Source organism: Hipposideros armiger, unplaced genomic scaffold, assembly GCF_001890085.2.
Source record: "Hipposideros armiger isolate ML-2016 unplaced genomic scaffold, ASM189008v1 scaffold_100, whole genome shotgun sequence".
Lineage (NCBI taxonomy): Eukaryota > Metazoa > Chordata > Mammalia > Chiroptera > Hipposideridae > Hipposideros > Hipposideros armiger.
Window position 1 is genome coordinate 254,316 of NW_017731450.1, and position 7,922 is coordinate 262,237.

At 59.4% G+C, this 7,922-nt stretch overlaps 1 long non-coding RNA gene across 1 annotated transcript in view; it reads right to left on the bottom strand.

The window, feature by feature from the left end:
* The window catches only part of LOC109384719 (uncharacterized), a 65,066-nt gene extending 57,178 nt beyond the window's left edge, over positions 1–7,888 (bottom strand). The window contains exon 1 of the long non-coding RNA XR_002124475.1: positions 7,664–7,888. This is a non-coding gene — a long non-coding RNA (uncharacterized LOC109384719). The remainder of the gene's footprint in view (positions 1–7,663) is intronic.
* Between the last annotated feature and the right edge of the window lie 34 nt (positions 7,889–7,922).

Consider the following 7,922-nt stretch of genomic DNA (forward strand, 5'->3'; position numbering starts at 1 on the left):
TGCTACCTTAAACCCAGACGTGACCCGGAGCCCAGGCGGGCGCTCCTGGACCCTGGAGTGCCCACAGGGGAAGGACGGTGGGCAACACAGGAGAACCTGGGTTCTGCGTGACAGCACTGGGCAGCTGCACCCAGGCTGGGAACCACGACCCTCATCACCTTGTCACCGAGGAGACAAACCTGTGTGTCTAGGTCCTTGCTAGTCAGTGTTCCAGTGCTGGCCACACATACAGTAACATACAAGTACGTGCAAACATGTACTAGCTGACACTGGCAGATGTATGTTGTGGATTAAACTGTGTCCCCAAAAGATATGAACCCCTAACACCCAGCATCTGTGAATATGACCTTACCAGAGGCCTTTGCATGTGGTCAATAGAGTGGGTCCAACTCCAATATGACAGGTGTCTAGCCATCTTTGCCATCAAACTATCAAAACAAAAACCCACAGATCAAGTGGCTTATAAACAACAGACATTTCATTCTCTGTTTGGGAGGCTGGGACGTCCAAGATCCAGCACTGCCCGAGTCAGTGATTGGTGAGAACCCGCTTCCTGGGTCACACAGTCCTCTTCACTGTGTCCTCCCATGGCAGGGGGACGAGGCAGCTCTCCGGGCCTCTTTTCTAAAGGCACTGACCCCCCGCGGGAGAGCCCCACCCCCAGGCTCCTCCCAAAGGCCCCACTTCCTCACGCCATCACACTCGGGGTCAGGCGTCAGCACAGGAACCGGGGGACACTGTGTCTGCAGCATGGCCCTGTGCATGGGGACAAGGGGGCCAGTGGAAGCCACCCCTGACAGGCTAGAAGAGGGGACAATACACACTGAGGGGGGGGGCGGTTCCTTAGGGCCCCTGAGCTGCTGGGATCAAGAGGACGTTCTTTCTTCGCGCACAGATCCGGCCCCCGACCAGCAGCCTGGCTCAGCTCTCAGGGCCCGTGGCTAGCGCTTCACTGAGACACAGAAAAGAAAGAAGGTCTGTGATCTCAGCCGAGGGCCAGCTCTGTCTCATCCACACCGGCGACAGGGCTGCGGCGGCCCTGCCAAGCGATTAGGAAGACACATACATAGTCCTAGCCAACAAACTCAGAGCCTCAGTCGCAGCTCTCAAAGTCTTCTGGAAGCTTCTCTAGTCCACTGTCTCAGGCTAGGACACACCAGCGTCCCCCTCCAACCAAGAAGTGTCGTGGCACCGGGGGCCGGCGGGAAGAATTCACTTACGGAACTGCTGGTTCCCCCTGTTCTCGGTCACATAACCATCGGCCCGGGGTCTGCAAGCCTTCCCACGTCCCACACGAAGCTTCTCCTGGAGTTCCTCACTCCCTGTGTGATGCTTTTGGCACCAGAGACCAAAGGAGAGCGCAAGACACTCGAGAAATGAGGTCCTCGGAACCCAGACCCCGCAGAATGCAGGACTGCTCTGCGGGTCCTAGAGTCTCCCCGGCGCTACTGTTCTTCCATGGCTCCACGCAGAGAGAACCACGCAGCTCAACGGCTCGCACTGCGTTTACCTGGCAAACATTCTGCCTAGGAATTCTGACGGCCCCTTGAGCCTCAGCACCCAGTCTCCGGAGGCTGATGGCACCACGCCCCCTCCTGCCATGGGCTGAGCCACCAGCCCTGAGTCCTCAACACCCTCAGGGACAAACCCTGTGCAGCCTGAATCTCTGGCCCCTGCGCCCCAGCACGAGCGCCTTCCTCCCCGCTGCCCCGTCTTCAAACTCGGCCCGCCCACTCTCCAATTTCCACCCATCACTTCCTCACCAGAGCTCTGCCAACACACACGGATGAGCATACGCTGGCCCTTGTGTGTCACTGTCCCTCAACCCGTGTGCCTTACTGGACAGTGAGCACTGCAGGGCAAGGTCCACATCTCCTGCCTCGTCCTCCCCTCAACAGTGGGCCCCACGCTGCAGGACCACCTCCGGCCAGCTCCCACAGGCCCACAGCCTGTGATCGCGCAATGGGCACTGTCTGCTGTCCACACAACCACAGGACCCGGGACCGGCTGGGCCTCCCTCCCTGCATCCCAGGCCAGGGCTGCACGCTCCACACGCCACGCTCCACGCTCCACACACCGGTCATTTCAGCCTCCAGCCCGAGCCGACATTCCCACCCACCATGCGGTCAGCGTCTCACAGTCCTGCAGCCTGACCTCCCAACGAGAAGACAGAACACAAATGCTAATCCCACTTCCTCACTGAAAGTCCGCCCGAGCTCTCCCTCCGGAACCAGCTTCCTCCACTTGTGTTCAATCCCTGAACAAAAGCACATTTAGAAAGAAAGAGAATGATAGGCACGGAGGGAATGCAGAAATGCAAAATTCCAGGGCTTATAATTTAGGAAAGGAAATAAGACAGTTACATAAATCACTAAAATTAGATTAGAGTTTTAAGTGCAATTGCAGGGTTTGGAAAAAAGTTGCCATGGAAGCACCTGGTAGAGAGGACACTTCCCCCAGCAGATGGGGGCGAGGACAGGGCCCAGGCCTGGGAGGAATGGGGCCGGCCTGAGCCTTGCTCTGCCTTTCCTCATCTGTCAGATGCCGGTACTGGATGAGTCGGCCTCCATAGCCCCCACGTTAATGAGCCCACAGCGTTAAGAAAAAGGCAACACGCCTGCTGAGTGAGCCCGTTGGGGTCATCAGTGATCTGGTACGTGGAGACGGTGGGCAAACGTGCCAGGGCATGAGTGTGGAGGCTGTTGACAGATGAGTGCTGGAAAGACAGGCTGAAACCAGGTGCTGAAAACTCTCCAAATCTCAACCAAGGGGCAGACTGGTGACTTCACAGGCAGCAGGAGCTGCTAAAGGTGTCCCAGTGGGGGGATGACAAGAGGTCAGTGGAGAGAATGATGAGGGACACCGGTGAGATGGACACAAAGCATCCCGAAAAGTTAAACAAAGTCTGCACTGATTCTGGCTTCAGAACACCCATGGAAGAGGATGTTCTACCTTGAGGTGGAAGAGGTCGCCTGACAGCGGTCACTTCTCACCCCCTAGCTGATGGGGGGGGGGGAGGCGGTGACAGCCTCTCTGACAAGCAGGCTGCCCTGTCTGCAGAGGACATGGGCAAGTCTCACTGGGGAGGGGGTGGCATGTGGGATGCTGGAGACTGGGCAGACAAGCCAGCAACAGAGGGCAGGTGGGGAGTACCACACACCAGCCCTTCACTGGCCAGGTCCCAGGTGTCCTGGACGTAGCGAGACCACAAAGGGGCAGCTCCCTTGCTGTCTATGTAGCTAACAGGTCCATGGAAGTGGCAGAGGCCTCTCCTGTTGTTTGGTGTGGACTGCAGAGCCCACCTCCCTCCAGATAACCTTAAAACGCAGCCACTCCAACACTGAACGTGCCATGTTCCAAAGGACTGCTTGAAGACCAGTCCATTGGAAGCCAAAAAACATCCCAGGAAAACCCTGCTGTAAGAGGCATTCCGAGGGCAGACAAAACCCTGTTTAACCCACAACCCAACAGAAACACTGTCAATATCCACTGTCCAGACCTGGAACCCTCCCCTGCACTCCCAGGTCTGTGCTCTGTCCTGGCCCCCGAGGCAGCCTGCACTGCCATAGCCTGGGCATGGGCGCACGTCCAGCTCCGAGGTTCTCAGCCGCAGCCACAGGCGGCTGTCAGCCTGGGGAACCACGCCAGCCTCACTCAGGTGACTGAAGACAGAGGACCCGGTTGTAAAAACAATGGTTGCTGCTGTGGTGCCTCTCCTCTGCCCTGAACCCTCTCTACCAAGCAGAACTGGGGGGTAAAATGGGAAGTGGAGGGACCGAGGCTCCAAAACTAACCAAAACCACACTGGGGTGACCTTCCAAAAGATACCAGAAATGAAAGCAACTGTGTTACACCCAGGGTCTTGGTCTGAGCTAGCGCTTGACAGAAGCCCACCCACGAGCAAGACAGAGGCCGAGCTGCCTCAGGGCTCAACCCGGCTGTGCTGGCTGTAAGTTTCCTGCCCACCCCAGGATGCTTCTTGCTGCTCCCAGGTCCAGACTCTGACCTTGACCCTCCAGTTAGCCTAGCTAACTGGTTTTCATCCTCCAAGTCCCAGCCCGCGTCACTGTTGTCACTGCTGCAACGGGCGGGCCCACTCCTCCCCACAGGGGCTGGATGAGGGGCCCCTCCCACACCCCACTGCACTCTGCACACCGAACCCACAGCTAGGACGTTCTGTGAATGAGCTGGCTCCCACCCCGCCGATGGTGGCCTCCTCAAGGTCACGGAATATAATCTTTTCTGCAAGACTCTGAGTTCAGCATTTACCGTGTGTGGCCTTGAACGACATGCCAAGCTGGGGACGGTAGCGTGCCTGTCCTACGGGGCCGTGTGCGAGTCGGATCCACGGCCTTGCACGTCCTACCAGCACCCGGACGCGGGAAATGCCAGCTGCATGTTCACTGCTATTTCCTCTGCCCAGTGCCAAACACCAGGGGACGATAAGCTAGAAGTTGACACGTTTCTTCACGCTTACTTTTCTCCAATGCACCCAGCTTGCCATCTTGCTCCTTAGAGTAGAGAGCACCCTGCTCTGGTGTTTATAAGGCCATTCCAGAAACACGTCCCAATTCAGGTTTTAGGTTCCAGGAACCAAAGGAAGATGGTGACTCTCACGGCCAACGAAGCAGCCTCTTCAAAGCCCCCTCTTAACATAGCATCCTTGACAAGAGCAGTTCTTGCAAAACTCCTCACATATGTTGCATTTGGTGAGTAGTCCTACAACACCGACTCTCCTGAAGACCTCCAACACGACACGTTTTTAGCTCTGGACATTGGAAGTCGTTTAGGCCGACACCTTGGTTTTACAGGGGAAGGAACTGGGGCCGTGCAGGGAGGTTACAACACTTGCCCACTGTCACATAGCTGGGTCACCGCTGTCCATGCTCTGTCCTTCAGCCTGGATCCCCAGCAGGTATATGAACAGTTGCTTCAATTTAATTTCTTCATCTAATTAAGAAAAGGTATTCACGTGTGTCGGTAATGCAGACACAGAAGACAGAGGAGCCTGGTTCCAGAAATGACCACCTCAAATGACTCTTCTAGCCTTAAAGGAAGGCCTCTTCGTCATGGTCCTTGGACCACCAAGGTAGGACGTTACCCACAGTGAGTATGGAGCCCACCTTCCCAGAAGCATCCTCTGTTCATGGCCTCTGGGCGGCCCCTGCTGTCCCACACCCCAGGAATCCAGGGGTGGTCCTTGCTTGGCCGGACACCCTGGAAGAGTCTGAGGGCTCGGCAGCATCCACAGTGGCCCCAGCCCCCCAGACCAGACCCCCAGGCAGCTGACACATCTCCACCCTTTCTAGCTCAAGTGCATTGGAGGAGGGCTGATGCCAGGCCAGCCACAACCCGCTGTGCGGTGGCAGTCCCTGACCTCTCCTCTGAGTCCACGGTGTCCTCACGGTCACAGTGGGGGGCTGACTTAGGACTCTGTGGCGACCATCTTGCTCTGTGATTTCCAGGCTACGAGGGCAGCCTCCTCCGGCATATGACACAAAGAGAAAGGCTCCCAAGAGGAGGAAAATCTGAACAACAGAAGGCAGCAAGGCCAAATTATGAACCACAGTGGAAAAAACAGGCAACGTGGCTCCCAGCGCCTGGCCGTGCTGAGTGGCACGTTCCGCGGCTGGCAGTCAGCAGCTTCACCTAAACAGTGTGTGAGGTCCCTTCCAAGTCTCAAACCGCAAGAAAAGGCCTGATGCAGGGATCACACACCGTCCAGCCCAGGCGTCCAGCCCTGGCACGCAGCACAGTCATAAAACACATGTATCCGGAAGTGCCCCGTTTTCAGCCCCGCACCCACACCTCGCCTGGGCGTGCCACATCATTCATTCAACAGCTGCAGCTCTGCCCCCAGCATGTGAGTTCACCCTTCACTGGCTCCCTTTCCAAGACTACTGACATTAGATTCAGGTCCCTTTAAACACCTAAACTCCCAAATGCCAATTGTGCTGAACCTGGATATTTTCCATGCCATTAAAGTTATTTGCATCCAATTTTCTCATGAGGATCTCAATCCACGCCTGACCCACGGAGGAGCAAGCGGCACAGGTGTGGGGGGTGAGGCTGAAGTTCGCGCTCAGGTGTGGGGGTCCGATCCTGAAGCTCACACTCAAGTGGGGGGGTCTGAACCTGAAGCGCACACTCCGCACACTCCCTCCCCTCCCCTCAACGCCGCCTTAGTCCTCTAAAACAGGGCTCAGCTCACTCATTTTCCTCCTCCAAAACCATCCGTGCCCCCCCCCACCCCCCGCCTCAGGATCAAGACCAAAGTTAGCCTGGGACGCAAAGATTTCATGATTTGTCCCCATCTGACCTCTCTCCTCATAATCCCTTTTGCACTTTAAAAAATAATAGAAACAAGTTTAAAAGGCACTAGAAAACTGCAAAAGACCAGGTCCTTCCTATCAGCTCTGGGGAAAGGAATACAATAGAGCTCTGAGGCGCCAGGCCCCTGGGCAAGTTCCCCAGGGTGCCTCTTCGGTCCCCTCCCCCCTCCTCCACCGAGCAGTGAGTTCCCTCTGGCTGGCCAGTGCCTCTCCCGCCACCTGGCCCCTGCCCCACCTTCGAGCTCCCCCTCCCCCACACAGCGACCCTGACCTCCCTCTCCCTCCAGGGAACTCCCACAGCCCGCAAGCACGTGCACCCCCTCACTTTCTGCCTTGCACTTAGAAACACGTCACCTGCTGGGGATCCTCTCCCCAGAAGGCAGCCCTGGCTCCTCACCTCACTAGATCCCTAGGCCCCTCTCCCGGGAAAGGTCTTCCCTCCCCATAACTGCTTAAAGCGAGACATGGGGTCTCTTTCTGGTGCGGGGACCAAACCCCCTCCTCCCAGGCAGCAGGACCCACTCAGCACTGTCCCCTGGGACCTTTACCTCTCCCCCCTCACCCCGCCTTCCACCTGGCATCTGTTGTTGCTGGGACATTTTTTTTTCTTTTTTTAAAATCACTGGGGTGGGGGGGAAGACAGCGAAAGAACGCACACTTTTGGGGTGACCATCGGAGACCTACCTACGGAAATCATTAGGGAACAAGAAGTAACCGCTTCCTCCCTATGACCCCGAGCCACAGGCTCGCACAAGCGACCCGAGCTGGGCGCCCAGAACGGCACAGGGCAGCCACTGTTGCGGGGTACAGTGGGGAGACCCGCAGGGAGCGCCAAACGCGCCCCTCGGCTGGGGAAGGCTTGGCGAGCGGCAAGCACGCGGCCGGGGTCACCTGGGCCAGGGATGTGCGAAGCGCAGGACACCCGGTACCCCGCCGCCGCCCCCCCCCGCGCCCCGGCGGTTCGCCCTTCCCAGACTTCGGGGTGCGCGGCCTGCTAGCGGCCCCCACACAGGAGCGGCCCCGGCCCGCCGCCTCGCCCGCGGGACCTGCCGTTGCACCAGGGACGCGGCCCCGCCGACCCGCGCCCGGGCCGAGGAGGCGGGACCCGAGGTCCCCACCTGAGGCCGCCGCGGAGCAGGCCCGGCCCGGGCGGCGCCTTCCGCTCGGAGTCGGCGGGACCGCACCGCACACCCCGCGCCGAGCTCCCGGGACCCGGGCCGGGCCGGCGCGGGGCGAACCCCAGGCTGGCTCCGCGTGGCCACGTCCCTCCGTCCCCCTCGGCTGCGCCCCGCTCCCGAGATGCGGACACAAAGGGGGCGCGCGTCACCCACCTGGTCCCGCTCGGCTGCCGGCCGGGCTCCGAGCGCCGCGCGCGATGCCTGGTCTCCGGGCCGGGTGTCCGCGCCCCGCGACCCCCGGGAGCCGCCCTTGATCCCCCGCCCGCCCTCCAGCCGGGGCGCACAGCCGGCGCGGGGAAGGAGAGGGCGGCGGCGCCGAGCGGCACAAAGGCGAGGGGCGCGGAGGCTCGGCCGGCTCCCGCCCCGCGCGCAGCGCCCCCTGCCGCCCGCCCGTGCGCCCCGCCCCCGGCCG